Below are 22,020 nucleotides of genomic sequence, written 5' to 3'. Positions count from 1 at the left end.
ACTATTACCTATATGGCTTTTGCCTTATTGCATAACCGTTATGCTTTAGGTAGAATTGCTTTGAAACCGTCAGTACATTGTGTATGACTTTAAACTGTTTGAGTTCCTTAAATGTATGTTGATTTAATTAACAGGCTGGTGTATATTTCTATTATGTTGGCTGTCTGTATTAACAACCTGTCTGTCTGCCTTTATTATGTTATGTGTGGAGCTTTTCTCCCCAGGCCTCTACTGAAAATGGACATATATCCAGCTAGACTATCTTGGTCAACAAATGTAAAAGTAATAACAATAAATAAATATGGCATCTTACCTGCACGCTCGGTGTCTTGCTGCTGTGTGGATCCAACCTCCATCATGATGCATGACTGTTGCTGTTGTTGTTCTGGGGCTGGATCCACAACACTTAACAGTAGCCCCTCCTGTCTGGTGAGGGGGGGATGTGTGGCCACTCCCCCACCTGTGGCAACCTGTTGCCTGCGGATATCTGCAGCATGCTGGCGGACATTTCTAATCAAATCACTGCAGTGATGTCTCACCTGCTCATATGTCCTATCATGCATGCCAACATCATTTATCCTGCTAACTAGATTTTGCCACAGTGCAGACCTCTCCTGCTGATTCTGGGTGGTGCGTGAGAACAGGATGGCATAGTCACGCACCAGGCTCTGGTGAATCACTTCATCCTCTGCAGCAGACTATGCGGGGTTCCTTTTTGGAGCCATGTTAACCTGGAAAGGTACACAAACAGGTTATCAGCATAGTATCTCAGCAATACATGGTACACATTCTATACAGGGAGTATTAAATTGTACTTATTACTGCTTGGTTGTAACTTGATTAAAGTGTAGCTATCATTCTAAGTCATTTGGACTAAGCACTTGGCCTTCAGACCAGTTGTTTTACATTAGGGAGGTTTGTGGCAAGCACTGTGGTGGCAGGACACATATCTTTCATCCGTTGAAGTTGGGAACTGCTGATTGAGGGCCCAGTGCCCAAGTGTATTAGTTCTGGTATAGGCAGTTGGCCTTCAGGCCAGTTATTTAACATTAACAAGGTCTGTGGTCTGCACTCGTGTGTGACAATAGGCTGTACTCTGCCATTCATAGCTGGGGACATCTGGTTTCAGGTTTATAGTGCCTGCATATTTGAGCTGTATCTTACTGACATTGCTACACCTTGTTTGCTGTAGCAAACACTACATCCAGGCCTCCTGGATCTACCTTTGTTTATATGCTTGTTATTTGTTAGCTTGTTATTTCACTGGTATGCTACTTCCACATAATACACAGCTTCTCAACACTTCTGTGACTCACTACTGATATCTGCATTGCTTACTGTACGTATTTCCATGTTACACATGACAGCAAGTGACTGCTTGTCATTGTTGCATTTACTTAATTGTGACACATTGCACTTAGGTTACCTGGCACTTGCTCACTGACGCTTTTATATCAGTCAGCAGTAGTAGGTAATATCAGTACACCCTCACTCCCCACTGGACCTTGTTTTCAATTATTACAGAATTCACAATAGTATTCTAGCATGTCCAAAGGTCAGTTGTCAGTCTCCTCCCCAGTCCAGCTGGTGAGTGTGGTACTCCAGAGACAATGTTAGAACAGCTGCATGTACACAGACAACCCCCTCCTCCTAACAACAAATTCAAACTCATGTGAGTGATGCAACCATATACCAAACTGGAGGCTAGGCTCTGTCTACTCAATACCGCCATAACCAGTCAGGTGGAGAAGGAAACCACACTCACTACACTTCCAGTTTCATATAGACCTACCACGACAGCAGAACTAACACATGATCACACATGAACATACTTGTAGGCTCGGACTACAGGTCTGCCTATGCAGCAAAGACCTCCTAAGCAGACACTCAGGCAACCACTACCACGGAAACAAACACGTGCAACACATATCACACAAAGCCAATGTGCTGAACACTCACAGCCATTAACAGTAAACAACACACCTCATACACCTGTACTAGGTGCCTCTATCATCAGGCACACTGACATCACATTCACCAGGCTTAACGAGGTGAGGGTCACGGTGTGCAGCCTGTCGGGCACTACGACCTGCCACATAACACAAACACTCAAGTAACCCCAAGGCAGGTACAGGTATGACTCAGTCAATGTCCATGCTGGTGTGAATGACCTGACACATACCTCCCTGGACTACATGACATGAGACAGTACGGAGCTCTCTGAGCACGTAGCCCAAGACAGTTTGACCCTGACCTTGAGTAGCATCCTACCCTCACCAAGAATGATGCCACAATATCAAGGCACGATGATCCCTTCCAACAATTGACTGACATACTGGTGTCATTCACAGGTGTGCCAATGCCTGCCATCTTGGGGTGGTATGCTTTGCTAGGGACAGCTTGCACCTGTCACCCCTGTCCTACTGGAATTTGGCGGAGCCTCTTGCTACACCCATAGTGCCTGTATTAGGCAAGGCTCATAAGGCAAACCCACATCCATTTGTATCACAAAGGATGAGGAAGTAAGAGTGATGCTACTCAACACCGGAAGTCTAGACCTCAGGATGCACGCACTCAAAACCCTACTTAGCATTACGGACATCGATATCTGTGCAGCAACATGAACCTGTTTCAGGTTTCACAGGAGCACACTAGCACTACCAAGTTATAGCTGTTACCATTCTTGTCAGCCCCAACACTTGAACAAGGGAGGGGGAGTATCAATATTCAATGCAGATTCCCACGCCTCCACATTGGTGGCAAAGTACAACATAGGTGTTAGGCCATTGAGTACAGAAAACGTAGTTGGGGACCTGAGGAAGAAACATGATAGCAGTCTGTCATTTGTCAACCACATGGCCAACGTGGATTGAAAGACATGTTATATAGCCCAGCTAATCATGAGGGATTCACATGTATGGCAGGGGAGGTCATTGTGCCTCTTTACTCATCCATCATCAGGCCTATAATTGCGTACAGTGCACCTTTTGGGATGTACCTAACCAGACACCTACAGCAACTGGTACAGGACAACAGTACCTCATCAAGAGGATGCAATGGCTCAAACAGATGTCATATGCTGCTCAGGTAAAGGAAATCCAGCTGGACTCAGTGGTATACTGCCTGTTCAGAGGCAATCTGTGCATGCCATATACAGCCATGTCCTACCCAGCAGTAATGAACATGCTGCACCTCAGGTAATCAGAGTCCCATACAGCCACATGCTCAGGAGACCTGAACCTCAGCACTGACATACATGGACATGCTGGAGGGGCATATTCCTAACCAAGAGGCTCCCTTCACTCTGTAATGAACTCACACTACAGGTTAGGCAGAGTCCCTCATTGACTCTCTTCCATAGGAATCTGGATGAGTGGATGGAGATCATAGTTGTACCCCAGGTATCACTTCTATGTCACTGTTAGACAGAGGCACAGTATACTAACATCGGACAAGGGCATAGCAGCATAACTTGTAATTGGGTGGCAAAGACAAACACATTCTACTAGGCTTATCAATGCCCTAGGGCAAATAGCCTAGTATGAACCTATGAACATGTGTGTACTGCTATAGTACTTCTGCCATATGTTGCATGTGTGTGTGTTGTGGGGGATGCACAGGTAATGGCCAGATATTTCTGCACAGGTGACACGTCTGACACACTCTGGGTGTTCATCCCTACATACTGGATGTGTGTTGCCATCCAACCCTGTGATGTGGACACACATTACTCAGCCTGGATATTCATATCCCAACAACACCACAAGCACAGTACACTACCTTGCTATGTATGCATGTAATTACACAGTTATTCACTAGTTATGACTGTGATGCTATCCATGCAGCACATTGGGCCAGTGGAAGCCACAACACACACTGCCGGCCCCTTTGCATATGCTTACCACAGACATCCCACATACTGCATGTACTGTGCACACACATATCTAACCCAGAACATCTGCACACCACTTATAATCCTGTCCAGTGGACTACAGATACAGGCACATTGTATAACAATAGCAGGAGGCTACTGCAGCACAGGGCAGATTCACATGAAGGCAAGGCATCTGTGGTCATCAGTGTTAAGATGCTTCACATTCACCAAATGCACAGATATTGGCAACATTGTTGCAGACAGTTTAGGTGCAGGTACCCCCCCCCATTCTCCTACACATGTGGTATTAGTTATCCCAGATGACTGTATCCTCCCTATCCTCTCACATGTCCAGGTGAGGGCCACCCTCAACATTGCAGAACACATAGCATCACTGTTACGAAATGGTATCCCTGGATGTGTGCTACGTTCACCCGTGGAGGACATAGTACCACATGACAGACTGATATTAATCCCTGGCCATACTACAGGATATGTACCTGAACAGTGCCATACATACACAGTGGTCCCACACCAATGAGGAGTAACCTCTACTGACCCTGGTAACTACTGCATCATATGCACAACTGGCCTTGTGTTCTAAGCTATGTAAGTTTTAAGTATGGGCAACATGTACAGCAATATTACATATGTATATATTTCAGGACTATGTACACACAACCTATCTCATGGACATACCTATAGATAGTGAACTATGATACATTTGGAGGTGTCACAGTAAACACAGTATTAACCTGCTACTTTGCATTACCTGTGTTTGTGGCAGCTGTTGCTGTGTCAGTGGTGCTGCTTGCTGCTTGCTGTTTTCTGCTGCTGCTGCTGGTTTTGCTGCTGGCAGTCTGTATATTTTCTTATTTCTGTCTCTCTCTCTCTCTTTCTCATTAGGTTTGTGCAATGACTGTATTGCATGTGTGGAGTGTGGGTACTGAATGCTTTTGTAGGTATCTGCATAGGCCCATGTGATGGCCTCTGCACCAATTGTAAGGCAGCATTGGCTAATTGCATACAGCCAGTTGTGTACTGATTGCATGTCTCACTGTGATTTCAGGACAGTGCTATAAAAGGTATGTGAGATAGGCATTGCCCTTTCAGATTGTAAGGGCGTGGACCATGCTGGTATGCTGTTGGAAAATGTTCTGTGAGTGTGAAGGTTAGTACATCTCTCATGCTTCATGCTGTGTTGTGAATTCAGGTTGCTGCATTTCTCCCACCTGTTCCCTGTAGTGAGTGTGTATGCATACTGACACCTACAACTATATTTATTATGTATTGCTATATATATATATGTGTACATATACATACTGTCATATATGTACATTAGCTGACAATATTGGGTACAAGCTAACAATTTTCAGGGCTGTTTCTGTTAACACACACTAGTATGGGAATCCAGTAATTGGAACAGTGAAAGTCTGTCTGACATGCTTAGGGTAGTACACATACTATATTGCCTTTATCTTCATTCCTACTATTACATGTTCCACTTATTTAGCACTATATTCCTGTATGAGAGTCATGTCTTGCTGGTAGGTCATACAGACTAGTGTTACAATGGTCTTGTGGTAGGGCCTACTAGTATGCTTGTATTTTGCTTTCAAATTGAGTACAGGGTCTATCAATCAAAGTGCTGGAGGCACCTTCCAGCAGTGAAGGGGTTAGTAGGTCTCACAGGAGTCAGGCTGTATTGCAGATTCTGGCTGCTGCATTTATCTTCACTGTTTCCTGTAGTGAGTGTGTATGGATACTGACACCTACAACTATATTTCATATGTATTAATGTATATTTATATGTATGTATGTGTACATATACATACCTTCATATATGTACATTACCTTACATTATTATGTAAAAGCTGACAATTAGCAGGGCTGTTTCTGTTAACACTGAACTAGTGTGGGAATCCAGTAATTCAGCCATTAAAACTCTACCTGAAATGCTTTGGGTAGTACACCTCCTATATTGCCTTTATATTGATCCCTACTATTACATGTTATATTTATTTTAGCACGATGTTCTCATATGGCAGTCATGGCTTAGTGTTAGGTCATACAGACTAATGTTTCCAAGGCCCTGGGTTTGAGACTGGCAGTGGGAATTTATTTTTCTTTCCAAACCTTCAAAATGAGTGCAGGACCTGTGAAGCCACCTTTAAGCAGTTAAAAGGGTTAGTGGGTCTCAGAGGGGTCAGGCTGTGTTGCAGATTCTGGCTGCTGCATTTATCTTCACTGTCTCCTGTAGTGAGTGTGTATGGATACTGACACCTACGACTATATTTCATATGTATTACCATATATTTATATATATGTATGTGTACATATACATACCTTCTTATGTGTACATTACCTTACATTATTATGTACAAGCGAACAATTAGCAGGGCTGTTTCTGTTAACACTGAACTAGTGTGGAAATCCAGTAATTCGGCCATTAAAACTCTACCTGAAATGCTCTGGGTAGTACACCTCCTATATTGCCTTTATATTGATTCCTACTATTACATGTTATATTTATTTTAGCACTATGTTCTTGTATGGCAGTTATGGCTTAGTGGTAGGGCAGACAGACTAATGTTACCAAGGTCCAGGTTTTCAAAATGAGTACAGGACCTGTCAATCAAAGTGCCATAAAGGCACTTTTAAGCACTTAAAACCTGGTCTGCTCTTCTTTGCGCGGAGCTCACACATGCGCACTGGCATTGAGCTCCGCGCACACAAGCGCACACCCGTGCTATTTTCTTTGAAAGAAAAGAAAAAGGGGTGACAGGAAAGTGGTGAAAAAGGGGTCACAAAGAGGGTAAGACAGTAGGGAAACAAGCGTGGGATTTGCAGGAAGGATGTAGGTAAGGCCCATAGATGCCCATGTCTTTCGCAGCAACAGCTGTGTATTTCTATGTATTTTGGTGAGACATTTGAAACCTTCCACCCCTGAGAGAGGTGTCAGGACAACATCAATATTTGTTGTAGAGCCAATTGTAATTAACAGTTTAAAAGTCCAGCGGACATGTGTGCAACATGGACAGCTATGTATGGGGCGTAATTTTTTTGTGGGACAGAGTGCCCTTTTTTTTTTTTTCAGGTGAGAGTGGTATGTCAGGTGAAGGAAGTCGGTATAGCTGGGGAGGTAGGTTGGGTAGGTTAACAGACAAGACAGACAAGACGCATACAGGGGCGGTGTATGACACAAGTGGGGGGGTTACACAATTGACGGGGACGGAGGTTGGGATATCCAAGACGCATGAGCCCACAGATGGCAACAGTGGAACTGATATCCCCACCCATAGGCAGTTGCCACTGTTCCTTCACAGCCCATGACGGGGCTGTGCTGGGGGCTGTGTAGGCGGGGCTATGGGCATGCCCGTAAGCTGTGCCACCCGAGCCTCGAGCTGGCGTAGGGGCCCAAGAACAGAGTCTTGGATCTCCCTTCGCACCACAGACCGGACACCTTGGAGGGTGAGTGGATGTACTCCTCCAGCCACGCTTGCAGAGGGGGGACGGGCCCCATCCCCTGCAGCGCTTCCACCCGAAGGTGGCACAGGGCCACCGGAGGAGGGTCCGGCCTGGGCACTAGTGCCAGGTGCAGTCACCAGCTGAGGTGGGAGAGGTGGGTCCACTGGGACCCACCTTCCCAAACGTTCTAGGTTTGTGAGTAGTTATGTTAGTTTGGGTTAGTGGCATTTTATTCCATTCAAATTAGTTGTAACAGCATGCATTGGTATTCCCATTAAACAAACACCCAGATATTCACACCATTGCACAACGGGCATATCAATATCACATGCATTATTTGAACAGGGATACACATTCAAACAACATGCAGGGTTGATTGATGGCAACAGGCCATCAGGTTTGCAGGTATGAACAGGGCACATGCACAAACAGACATGCATATATTTTTTAAACGGACAAATGTCCATGGTTAATGAAATGTTCACATACCAATATTTAGTGGGTGTTTACAATTGCAATTATAGGATGGGGTGGAGAAAGGAAATGATGACACATTCATAACTTACACATTGATATACATTTGTAATAGGTACACAATTAACTTGAGTCTGATTTTTAAAATGATTTTTATTTGGCTGTCATGCTAGACCTGTTACAAATACATCACTATCCTACTTATTTTGAATTTGATCAGATACATCATCCTGCTACACTTTGATGACAGGACAGGGGACAACTATGGCTGTTTAGTCTGTCAGATAATCATTCATTCTATCTGCAAATTATTTACTGTTATCACCATATACAGATTTTGGCCTAGACATTCCAGATTCAGACACACTGAAATCAGTTTGGGATGTTAATTTGTACTTCCCACATGCATTTAGTTCTGTAGAAACACACTGAGGCTTATATATTCAGGGGTTATTACTACTTTATTTATTCATACATGACCCTTTCTGTCAGTCTCACACATCCTGTAACTTCACAGTTCAGGTTGGTACTTCTAGGCTTTGTTCACATATTAGACCTGTGGTGATTCAAACACTTTCCAACAGCCTCACTTCTGTCATGATTCAGCATTTCAACAGGGGATAAATCTCACATGTGACTACCTCAGATTCTGAAGCTGTACTCTGAAGCCTACTGCAGGTTATACTATATTTAATTAATGGTGGGACATCTGTATTACAGCACTATTTATTTCTATCAATTATATTTCCAGTTACACTTGCATACTGATGAACTTGTTGCAGCCATACCTGCAGACTTTCAATTCTTGCTTGCACATTAGATTACTTTTAATCAATACACTGCAGTGTTCTGATACATGCTACACTATAATATTTATTTACAAGTACTAGGTGGGGTTACTATCCTGCATGGTGGCGCAGCCGCGCCAGCCTACGGTCATGCGTCTCGCGGTTCGCAGACCGGACACCTGCAGCTGTAATACAAAGGAAGTAATATTGCACTACACATCTCCATGGTATCAGCTAGTTGAAATCCTTACATACATGAGTAAAATGTAACTTACTCAGTAGTGGGGCATTGGGCATATCCCGGGCCTCCTGGATCCATTGGGTCAACTGGTCTTGCTTACGCCGCTTCAGGTCCGCATGGTGGTGATGGACCTGCTCACCAGTGCGTGGAATGCCAGTAGCACTGGTCAGATCATGAGCCAACTGGTCCCATGCCTCCGCCCTATATGCTCCCCATGAGACCTGGCCCTGCATGTGTTGGGCCTCATGACGGTGGACTAGGAGCCAGACCATGTATCTGGACTCCTCAATGCCCCAACGCTGTGCTCGAAAGCAACGTCCCTCACCTACTCCACTCATGCTGACTGCAGGTCTGTTCTACAATCGGTTATGCTGTGTATTCCCGCCTATGGGGCTTATATATACCGCTTTTCCCGCACATTTCTGTGATTGGCCATTTTGGAATTGTATCTACTTCACTGAAAATGCTTTATCATGCTCCATTCTGGATTTTATCCCATATATATGCTATTTCTGCATTTCTAGGTGTTACTGTCATGGCTTAGTGGTTTAGTACCTTGACTCTAGTGCATGGTATCTTGGGTTCGAATCTGACCACTGATTTTTAATTTTCATGACAGAAATGAGTTGAGGACCTGTCAATCAAACATGCCATAAGCACTTTTAAGCACTTAAAAGCAGGTCTGCGCTCGTTTGCGCGGAGCTAACGCATGCGCACTGGCAGTTAGCCTGTGGGAGCGGCGTGCAAACGGTGTGCGCTGGGATAAACCTTAATTGGCTAGTGACACACGTTAAGCTAAGCACAGCTAGTTGCAAACAGTTTCAGCCTGTTAAACCGGTGCTTAGCAACGGGCATACAGTTTGCAGCTTTTTAAACACTACGCAGCTACGGGCACTCTGTCTCACAGCAGCTTAGCTATCAGTACATTTCTAATTATTTTTATTATTGTGTTACTTCAATATATATGCTCCATTTCATTCCATTTTACAAAAGGGTATACTTTTACATTTGTACAATACTGTCAGGGGCCTTTTTAGTGCTTATTTACAAAAAAAAAAAAAGGTTGTTGTGTGGGCTCAAACCCTGCCTGCCTACTCTTAAGCCAGCAACTCTACCACTAAGCTATTTCTTCTTGGCTTATTTTGCATATTTAGTTCTCATATCCTTTTCCACTGATTGCTAACTGCAGTTGCGCTAGTAGCACACCCGCTCACACGAGCGCACACAGTAGCACACATTTACGGGGTTTAAAAAAAAAACAGTTTTTATTTTCATTTTATAGCCTCTGTTCACTTTGTACACTGATGGTCTGTGGGGGAATGTGTTGTGTAGTGTGTTTATTTACATTTCCATGGCCTCTCTCGTGGCTGTTTACTTTCAGCCATTCTACACTTCCGGGGGCGTGTCCGCATGCAGGGCTTAGCCTACGGACACGCCCCCTACTCTCTTACATGGACCGTGTAAGAGTTACAGTGTGATTCAGCATGCCTCATGCACCTCATGCATATGCATAACATGCTGACATCACACCGTTTAACTGCAGCCTCCGTGTAAGAGTTATAACTCTTACACTGAGGCTTCGTGAATCTGGCCCCATATGGATGACAATTTCTTTCATTCTGGCTGAGATGGCGGTACAGTAGGAATCAGTGAATTTTCTCTTTCCCCACTGTAGTGCAATCTCAAAGTTGTTATAAATCATTAGCAGGGGGTGCTGGGGGGTGTAGGGGGGGCTTGACTCCCTGTAAAAACATTGTTTGTGTTGTCTGGGTTTATGTTGTTTATCAACAAACTGAATTGCTGATCATATTGTCTCAACCATATGGGTTTCGACAATTTGGTTGTTCAATAAACTGACATAGATCTGTCTATTCAGTTTGATGAGAGAGTTATTATCTTTTTTGCTGTTATACTTCCTAGTTTTAGCTATGACATTTTTTTTCTTTTGCTGTACAGCATGTTTAACTGTGGAAACCATGTATACTTCCTAATTTTAGCTATGACATTATTTCTTTTGTTGTACAGCTTGTTTAATTTTGGAAACCACCAGGGTGGTTTGTTTTTTGAGTGAGTTTTGGGATAACTTCTGGTAGGCACAGGAGCCTCTGTGCAGTTATTGACATGGTTGTACAGAGCTTCTGTGAATAATCTCACATAGGATGCTGTGTTACCTGGGTTTGGAGGGGGCTATAATTTTGACAGCTTATCATTTAATAAAAGGTAGTTTGACTTGCAGTAGTTTCTAAGTGTTACAGGGTTTGCTTGAGTAACAGAATTAATTCTTATTTCAAAGGTGACTGCCTTGTGGTCTGACCTTACCAAAGAGGGCACAGCACTAGGTACAGAATTCTCCCATATGCGTAAGTACCAGGTCCAACCTTTACTATTACACACAAAGCTGTCTGAGGAGGAGCACCTGATCTGTGATATATAGCAATAAGTAGCCTGTTTTTTGCTTATTTGCATTAGTTATTGCTTATTCTAGATATGTATAGCAATTTTATTGTATACTACATACATGTACTGTATTTCATAGCTATTGACTCACTGCTGGTTTTCTGCTGTGTTAAACATTTCTGTAGTGTTTTCTGCCTAAAATAGTTTAGGTAGTAGCTGTAATATTCTCCATATTCCTGATTGTGTTGTGGGCCTAGTTGTTTGTTAGAGGCTGTTTTCTGAGCTCATTGTCCAGGCCATCTTAGTTAGCAAAGACCATCCCCCACTTCAGTGAGAGTTTAGTGTTTATGGTCATTGTGTAGTTGGGTTGCCAGGTCTATGGCTTGGATAAAGCACCACATTGGTTCTTTTGAGCTTTTTTTAAAGTTGTTTCAGGTTTCAACTTTCTGTTACTTAAGAAGTTAACTTGAGCTCTCTGAGGAGGAGCACCTGATCTGTGATATATAGCAATAAGTAGCCTGTTTGTTTTGCTTATTTGTAGTAGTTATTGCTTATTCTAGATATTTATAGCAATTTTATTGTATACTGCATACTTGTACTGTATTTCATAGCTATTGGCTCACTGCTAGTGTTCTGTTGTGTTAAACATTTCTGTAGTGTTTTCTGCATAAAATAGCTTCCCACACTCTCTCCCTATTGGCATCTTGTCTTTATACCTGCTGGCCTTGCAGTTGCCCGCCCCTACTCTAAATTTGATCTTGGACACTCCTCCCAGTCTAGTGTCATTAGCTCATTCTACCTAATACAGAGATAGAGAACATCTGAGAAGGCAAACCCGCTTAATTTCTTTCCTTCTGTTCCTCCTTTCCCCCTTTCTTAAAATGTCTGAATATCCTTGTGTTCTGACTGTGCTTCTCAAACATTTTGGAAATATAGAGTATATTTTAGTGCATTTATTAAAACTGTATTTGCCTTAATATTGCTACAACTCAAGTGCTCTAGGTTGCACTGCATCTGAACTGTTTTAGTGTGTTTTAGCTGCTTTTCTGTATATATATAGACTTTACTGTATATGTAGACTAGTTACTTATTCTACTGTATTACTATCTCTTAAATCGTTTTTCAGTTGTGCACTTGCCTTGCTACATTTAATAATTTTAAATTGCTAATTTTGTAGAGTTTTAATTGCATTTACTGTTTAGGGTTATACACTCAAGTGCATTAGCCTTTTCTGTGTTTATTTACTGTATTATTGTATTGTTTAGCCTGTTTAAAAAAATACTATCTTGTTTGCTCATTTCCCACCTTTCCTAGCTAGTATAGTCCAGATCCCAGGCTTTGCTGGTTTCAGGACTTTATTTTCTGTGTTCAGAGCTATCCAGACCTTGCTGTGGTAGAGGGAAGTCCTACTGCTTACCAGTGAGAGTGGTGAGCATTGTACTGCCTATCTAACACTAGAGGAGTGGTTTCCAGCTCTGAAACTGTAATTTTATTAGCCTTTCTGGGCTGATTTCTATCCCTTTTAACTTTCTGGCTTAAAAATGCATGTGTTAGCACATTGTTTCACATCGTGCAGCACCGCAGGGCTACGGTTAAACTATTCCAGGTGCCAGAAAGTCTGCTCTTCAAATTTTCCATGAGAACTAGCTGGTTTCTCAGTAGTAGCACTAAAATATGAACCTCTGTGACTAGCACTTGCTCTAGAACCTGCTGGAAAGCACTAGGAAGCCTTAAACTGATACAAGCACTCAACTCTCCTTGTTAATAAGGAGAAATTAATCGTAGGCACTAAACAGCCTATAATTGCAAAGTACCTTGCAAAGGTAAGGGAAAACAGCTCTTGTACTTTACAAAAAAATGGGTAAAAGCAAGGTGAAAGGAAAACTATAAGAGCCGGCAAATAAAATAAACAAAACCGTTTAATGTGAGTGCTTTCGGCAAGGACCTAGCCTCACCTTCTTCAGACAAACAGTAGAATAATCAAACAGGTTCTCTTTATACCCAATTAAACTTAAATGGGCAAATTAGCATAGCTAACAAAACAACGTAATAGACACGTAAACATCAGTACTATTCCAAAAAATAAATCATTAAACCAGAGACAAAAAACTTCTAAGTTGAAAAACCTGGTCATCTAAAAATATAAATATAAAAACTACTTTAAGAAAGTGGAAATCCGTTTAAGCAATTTCTAATGCAAAAGGGGTCAGCCCACTACGCTTGGACTCCCAGCTTACTATGTGCCTATCAAATTGTCAGGAGGTCCAAGTAGGCAATATTAGGATGTGTGCAAGTACCCAGAATAAATGTTTATAATTAAAATAATGTTGTTGTTAATATGAAAATGTTAGATCATACTATTGTGTAAATATTCAGTTAATACTGTTATGTAAATAAACAACAAATAAATTAATTGACTAAAGTTAACCATTAAATAAGTAATAAATACTTTGATAAGTTGAGAAATATCTGATAAATGTTGTGCAAACATTAATTGTTGCACAAACATTAGTTGTTTACCCAATTACCTAAAAATAGGTTTCAAAGAAAATGTATCAGACTAATCATCTTTTTAATGAAAGAAGCTTCAAGATACATTTTATAGATAAATTGTCATTTAGGCCTGGGAAAGTTTGTGCCCTTGTCTTAATCTGCCACATCAATTCATCTATTTCTAAGTGGATTTGCCAGGGTCCACCTCTGATGTCAATGGGCCTATGTTGCAAAATAGCAAATTTGAAATAATGGCCCAGATGCTCTAAACTGTGCTTAGCTATGTTAATTTGCCCAATTAAGTTTAACTGGGTATAAAGAGAACCTGTTTGATTATTCTACTGTTTGTCTGAAGAAGGTGAGGCAAGGTCCTTGCCGAAAGCACTCACATTAAACGGTTTTGTTTATTTTATTTGCCGGCTCTTATAGTTTTCCTTTCATCTTGCTTTTACTAGTTTTAGTTTTGTGTCTTAGTCTTTACAAAAAAAACACCTAAACAGGCATGTCCAAGGGTCAGCTTCCGGTGATTTCTTCTGTCCACCTGGTGAATCTGGGCATACTGGAGCAATGCAGCAACTGCCTCATGTACACAGACAGCCCTCTCCTCCTACCACACAACACTACAACCTGTGAAAGATGCACTTACATAGCCAAACTGGAAGCAAAGCTCTCTCAAGTCAAGATGAGAAGGTTAACACCTGCACTACACCTCAAGAAACACACAGCCAATCAAAACCCACACCATCAACATCCACACATAGCAACACTAAACCCACATATGCGGAGGCCCTTAACATTAACCTGCCCAAGCAACAAGGACCTCCGAAGCTGAAAAGCAAACAAACACCAGTCACAACCAAAGTGACACATAGCTCACAACACCAGTGTGCCAACCAACAACAGCCCCTAAGGCAAGACAACGTGCCCAACACTTTAGTGATAGGTGACTCTATAGTCAGGCACACTGATGTCCCACTCACCAGGCTAAACAAGGAGAAAATTACAATCAGCTGCCTGTCGAGTGCCAGGATCCACCACATAACGCATGCACTCAAGTCACTCCACAAGTACAAATATGACTCTGTCATTGTCCGTGTTGGAGTGAATGACTTGAGATGTACCTCCCTGGACTACATGAAAAGAGACATGGAAGAGCAATTGGATCATGTGGCCCAGGCAGGTATGACCCTAGCCCTGAGTAGCAATCTACCTTCGCCCAGAATGCTACCACAGTATAAGGACAAAATGATTGACTTCAACAATTGACTAAGCTTCTGGTGTCATTCAAAGGGGATCCAGTATCTGTCTGCCTGGGATGACATGATCGACAAACCACGATGATTTGGTCTGCTCCTGTCTCCCCTGGGATTCAGGTTATTGGCTAAAACTCTTGCAACCCCATAGTGTCTTTTTTAGGCAAGATTCAAAGGACAAAACCACCACTGTAACAGATACAAGCATGCAAAATCTGAAGGTAAAACTACTCAATGCTAGAAGTCTAAACCTCAAAATGCACTCTCTCAAGGCACTCCTAAAAATGGAGAACATCGATATCTGTGCAGTAACTGAGACCTGGTTCAAGGCTCCAGCAAGCATCCCTGCAATACCAGGCTACAACTCTTACCACACTTTTCGGCCACCAAACCAGGACTGAACATTAAAGGTGGTGGAGTGTCCATATTCACCAAGGATATTCACACCTCCAGGCTAGTTGCCCAACACAATGCATCTGAAATTCTCCAGGTGCAACTAACACTAGGTAAGACTGCAATGCAAATTGTAGCTTGCTACAGATCCCCCACCATGCCCCAAGATTCTCACTACACCTTTCTAAACATACTGGAAAATATTAAGATACAACCAAACACCCTAATACTGGGTGATTTCAACTACACTGCCATTAACTGGGAAAACTACTCAGGTACCAACACCTTTTCCCAACGGTTCTTGGAATTCATAAATTCCAAAGCCCTTGATCAACTAATCCATTGTCCCACCAGGGGCTCCAATATCCTAGACGTGTCATTACCAACATGGGAGATAGATGCTCCACACCAGTGCTCACCCCCTCATTGGTCAGATCTGACCATAAGCAAATCACCCTTGACATTCACATCCCACCCCCACCTTCCAGTAAGGAAACCTCTGTAAAAAACTTCTCCAAAGCCAACTTCATGCTACTCAAGTCAGAAGTGACAAACTTCATGACACCCATGCAGACGGGAGCTGAAAGTTTGTCTGCCGAATCCTACACTAAGGCACTGTACGAGCACATCCACTCATGCATGAATTGTGCCATCCCAAATAGAATCAAGACACTCTCCTCCAAAAAAAGGAAGCCAATATGTTGGTCCCCTACCATAAACAAACTATACAACAGAAGGAAGAAACTATTGCAGAAAAGAGGAAAATCCCAGGATGTAAAAAACTCCTTTACCAGCCTCAGTAAGAAGCTGAGATCCCTCATAAAATCCTCCAAAGCTAGTTACAAAAATAAAATTGCCAAAGATTCCAAAGACAACCACAAGGCATTCTATAACTATGTCAAGAATCTCAATGGCAATCCTCAGATCTGCTCTGAGCTACAACAGAATGACATTAAATATACTGATCCCAAGGATATTGCCAATATCCTGGCAGATCGATTTAGTGCCAACTTCACCACCCTCTCACCCCCTAAAGGGCCCATCTCAATACCAAAAGATTGCCAAATTCCGGTAATCACGGCCACACAGGTAGAAACTGCACTCTCCAAAGCTAAGAATACAGCATCCATGGGACCAGATGACATCCTGGGCTGTGTACTATATGAACTACAAAATGAACTGGAACTTCACTTAAGTGTCATGTTTAATCATAGTCTCACCTCAGGCTCCGTGCCCACTGAGTGGTGCACAGCTACAGTTATTCCACTCCACAAGGGGCGGATCCACCGTGGATCCCGGGAACTACCGTCCGAACAGTCTGACGAGCCTAATCTGCAAGGGCATGGAATGCATTATCATGGAACTTATAAACAAAGACAGTGGCAACCTTCAAACACTGGAACTCACCCAGTTTGTGTTTGTGAAGGGCTGATCCTGTCTCCTGAACCTGATTAACTTCTTCGAATCAGTCTCCAGAGCTGTGGATGAGGGTAAGGCAGTCCACACAGCCTGTCTGGACCTTACCAAGGATTTTGACACCATCCCCCACTCTGGAATCATAGCTAAACTTACAAAGCTGGGCATAAATCCTTACATCACTCGATGGGTTGCCAGCTGGCTTACTGACAGAACCCAGACTGTAAAATTAGCCGACTCCAAATCCAGCTCCAGACAAGTGACAAGTGGAGTACCTCAGGGTTCAGTCCTGGGACCACTCTTGTTTGGCATCTACTTCTCTGAAGTACAGGCCAACACTAAGGGACTCTGGCTAACAAAGTTTGCAGATGACTGCAAACTGGGAGCCATTACTGAATCCCCAAATGATGTGGATATTCTACAAAAAGGCCTTACAGAAACAGATGCTTGGTGCCAGAGCCATGGGCTCAAGCTTAATGCCAAGAAATGTATAGTTATCCCCTTTGGGAAAAACCATGTACCCATGAATTACCACATAGGTGGCAGTACACTAAACACTGAAAGTGTGATGAGAGACTTAGGGACACAGGTGGACAGTGGTCTCACCTTTGATAATCAGATTGCCACAACAGTCAGGAAATCTTTCTATGTGGCACACCTCATCACTAAGGGCTTTTCATCCAGAAAAAAGAAGATCATTGTCCCACTGTACTTATCCCTCATTAGACCCATTATAGAGTACAATGTCCCATTTGGTATATACCTCACAAGACATCTGCAACAGCTGGAAAGACCGCAGAAATACCAAACTAAAAGAATCACAGGCCTAAAGTAGATGCCCTATGCTGACCGTCTAAAAAAACTCCAACTATACTCTGTGGCATATCGTCTACTCAGAGATGATCTCTGCTTAACATACAAGACCATGTCAAACCCTGAGCTGTTGGACATGCTCCACTTAAAGAAATCCCAATCCTTCAGAGCCACATGCTCCAGGGATCTAAACCCTATCATCACAATGAACAAAACATGCTGGAGGGATAGGTTCCTGACCCACAGATTCCCCATACTCTGAAACAGACTGCCCATACATGTCAAGCAGAGCACCTCCTTGGCCCTCTTCAAAAGGAACCTTGATGACTGGATGGGAGATAGGAAATTCACCCTGGTGATCACGTCATTCGTCCTGCTAGACAGGGGTCCTGGGAAGTAAATATTGTGGGAATAAATATCCACAGAATTGTTATGGCTAGGCTTGTATAGGCCCTTGGGCCGATAGCCTAGTACCAACCTATGAACCTATATGTTTGCACCACTAGTAGGCATATACACTAACTGACCCATGGTGTATATGTTTACCAAGTCTAGGAATCTCTGTACTTGCAAATGTAGGCTCATATAGGATTCCCAGATTATACAGGGATAATTAAATTCCCCATGAGTATAGTATTTGGTTGAATTGTGAGTGTTTCCAATAGCATGAGCTATGGTTTTCATGGACATAGAGGGTGATCTATAGTTGCCAAGATATGATATGGGACTTTGTCTATGGTAATTTAGGTGCTGAAGAACTCTAATGCATTGTACTGTTTAACCAACCAAGAGGTATGATTATTACTGATGAAGATTGAGATACCATCACCTTTATGTCTGTGCAGTTGTTGCACTAAATGTGTGGAAGGCACTGAAGACTTGCACTGCCTAGTTACTCTCAGCAGCTTTAAACCATGTCTCTGTAACTGCACAGATGTCCACATTTTCCAAGGTAAGAAAAACTTGGAGGGAGTTTGCTGAGGATAATTTTTTCAGTGGAATGTCAGAGGTTTTTTGGGGTTTGGAAAGATTACATTTAAGTGCCACAGCATAGGTAGGTCTATGTGTGCGGTGCATTCTGTGTGTGTGTGTGTGTGTGGTGGGTATAGCGTGTGTGCCTCTGGCAACCAGATTGTTGTTATGAGTGTTTGTATGCAATAGTTTTGCCTCTAGAGATATTGTGCATCTACAGATCCCTATCAGATTATCGATGTTTAAAAGCTTTGAAATTCATGTGGTCAGGACCATATGATCGAAGTTTTGAAACTTTTTGAATGTTTTGAATGGAGACTGTGGTACAGAGTGGAACGGGAAATTTTCCCTTTTCTGCAATGTAGTGTAATCTTGGAGTTGGTATGTTTAATTAGCAGGGGGTGTGGGGGTGCAGAGTGGCTGGTATACTGCAAAAATGTTAAAAATAGAATTGTTTTGTTTTGTTATTTTTTTTTTTAATGTTCAAGGTTCCGAAACTTTGATCATATGATCTCGGCCATATGAATTTCGAAGTTATGGAACTTTGATAATCTGGCATAGAGCCGTACATACATCTCTCACATACTATATTCATTTCTTTGAGTTAACATCAGACAATTGATATATTGCCTCAGTATACCTATATCCAACAAACTGGCTGTGGTGATATTGGTAAAGTGCAAGTGGAGAACTACAATGTCAGGTCATTTACTGGGTAAGATACAAAGGTGCAGTGCACAGCACATTACTAGTGTGCTGACTAAGAGTGCTTTTGGGAACAGAGACTAGACTACGTTATATAATATTAAATTTAAGGGCAGTGCTCCTCAACAAGCAAACTAGCTGTGCTATGGTATTCCATGCAATAATCAGTTGCTGTACACTCACAAGTTACTGCTACAATTTCAGAGGTGGTTTTATGGGGAAAATTTGGTTTCTTGGTGTCTGTGTGCACACTGCACTACTAAACACCACTGCACAAAGTGCAGTGGCACACAAATGTGACAAATTTATACAGGCACTTAAAATACAGGAAACTGGCTTCTAAGCTCTCTGGCCAATACTTACAGCTTTCTTTTGTGCATCCCAACCCAGATAGACCAGGCCACTACCTACTGCCACTAGATGGACTATCGCAGTCGTCTTAATGTAAAAAGACAAAAAAGATCATTTGACAGTATAATGCTACCACAAAAGAACTTAAACAAACTACCTCAACAAGGTGACTTCAAGTATTAGGGACCTTTAAACTGATTTAAAGTGCAATGTTCTATATTTATTTGAGCTTATGTTCATATATTCATTTTCTGGCAGCAGATGCAAATGGTTTTGCAAAATCTTGTGTCATCGATTTAATTTTCAGATTCTCAAATACATGAAATTGCAATTTTTGTATTCTCCAGTTCTTGTTACATCTAAGCTAACATTCCAGACATACCATGGACCATCAACAGTACTGCAAATAAATGAAATCTGTCCTTGATAATATATGCTGAAAATATGCAGCATGACAGTTGCTTTAAAATGTAATTCATTCATTTCTGAAATGAAACAGGAGCAAGGTTTTCAATTTCTGTTCTTGATGTGTTTCACAATAGCTACCTGCCCAGAGTTCACTTTAGTTGCATTTATGATATTAAGTGGCGCATACTTTAAGTGAAGCAGAGCAAAGCTGACCTCAATCACCCTGTGGGTCTTTTCATTTTATATAGTTGAAAATAATGGATCCGTTGAGTCCAATGTGGTGTTGTAATAGGATGCTGGATAATTTTTAATTACAGAGAGGAAATATAATGTCTTTTCAGCTTCAAGAAGTCCTACATGCTAAATAGTTGTACTTTAGTCTCACAATATTTTATTCAGTCCTCCACTTTTTATGCTGCATTTCTCATTGAGATGCTTAGTAGTTATCATCCTTGAAGGACACATTTACTGTTACTGTCAATCAACGTCTTGTCCATCAAGTTAAAATGATAGTTATTATGGGAGCTCACATCTATTAATTTATCTAGTAGTTCGTATAGCTGCAAACATCAGGATCGCATCTTTTTATTAGAAAATGAGATTTGAGAATCAGCAATCCTCTATGGACATTTAGTGTTCCAAAGGGATGAATTAATGTACTTTAAGAACCTGGAGAAAAACAAGTTCACTGGTTCACTACACAAAATCAATGCACAGTGACTAAAATCTTTTACTGTAGTTACCATTAGCTTTCTGCCTGCTAAATGTGTCTCTTAAAAAGCCATTGTTATTGAGTGAAAAAAAAAATAATAAAAACAGAACTATTGCAAATGGCTGCAGCAGCAACAACAGTTATGAGAACCTGTGTGTGTGTGTGTGTGTGTGTGTGTGTGTGTGTGTGTGTGTGTGTGTGTGTGTGTGTGTGTGTGTGTGTGCTTTGCTGGCTGTCGGGGGCAGTTGTAATGGTTTATACTGTATTTATCTCATTTCAGTGAGCTAAAATACATTATTATGCTTTATTATTGTGTTTAAAAATGTAATCAAAATCAGACATCTTAGGAGTACATTGTCAATAATGTGGAACTAGTGGGCCTGCGCGTATGTGTAAGTGTGTGTGTCCACACTTGCACATGTAAATGTGATTATATACTTAGGTAACATATTTTGCATGCATCAATAATTCTTAGCATAGCCATATTTCAAGTCTTGTATCTCACCCTGTCATAATAAAGCTATAGATAATCCACTCTAATAATATTTCATTAGATCTATCTCTATATCTATAATATACCAAATGTTTATACCTACAAAGTACTGCTTGTACCACAACATATTGTATGTATATGCCTGCAAACTACTGAATGTATTAAATGTGTGGTGCCTGTAAATGTTATATATTACTGTGAGCTTGTACTATGAACTGCCTGATATTTTCTGATGTTTTTCTGCCTTATTTCTATGTAAATGCCATTGTTCATATCTGTTTGATGATGTATGTTTTACTGGAGTTTTACTCCCCAGGCCTCCACTGAAAATGGATATGTGTCCAGTTGGACTATCCCAGTCAACAAATGTAAAATAAAATAAATAAATAAAAAGACTTCCTCCGACAGAAATTACACACACACACACACACACACACACATATATATATATATATATATATATATATATATATATATATATATATATATATATATATATATATGGGTCCATGTCATATGGTCGACTGTTCATTTGACTGAAAGTTCATTTGACTGAAAGTTCATTTGATCGACAAGCATTTTAGGTGGGGGGCTTTGCCCCCACCCCCCCCAACTATATATATCAACTCCAGGGTCGCACAACATTGGGGAAGGGGGCAAATGCTTGTCGATCAAATGAACTTTCAGTCAAATGAACTTTCAGTCAAATGAACAGTCCACATTATGGACTCATATATATATATATATATATATATATATGTGTGTGTGT

The sequence above is a fragment of the Protopterus annectens genome, chromosome 6.part0 (assembly GCF_019279795.1).
Source record: "Protopterus annectens isolate FY-2018-M chromosome 6.part0, PAN1.0, whole genome shotgun sequence".
NCBI classification, from domain to species: Eukaryota; Metazoa; Chordata; order Ceratodontiformes; family Protopteridae; genus Protopterus; species Protopterus annectens.
This window is presented reverse-complemented; position numbering follows the sequence as displayed.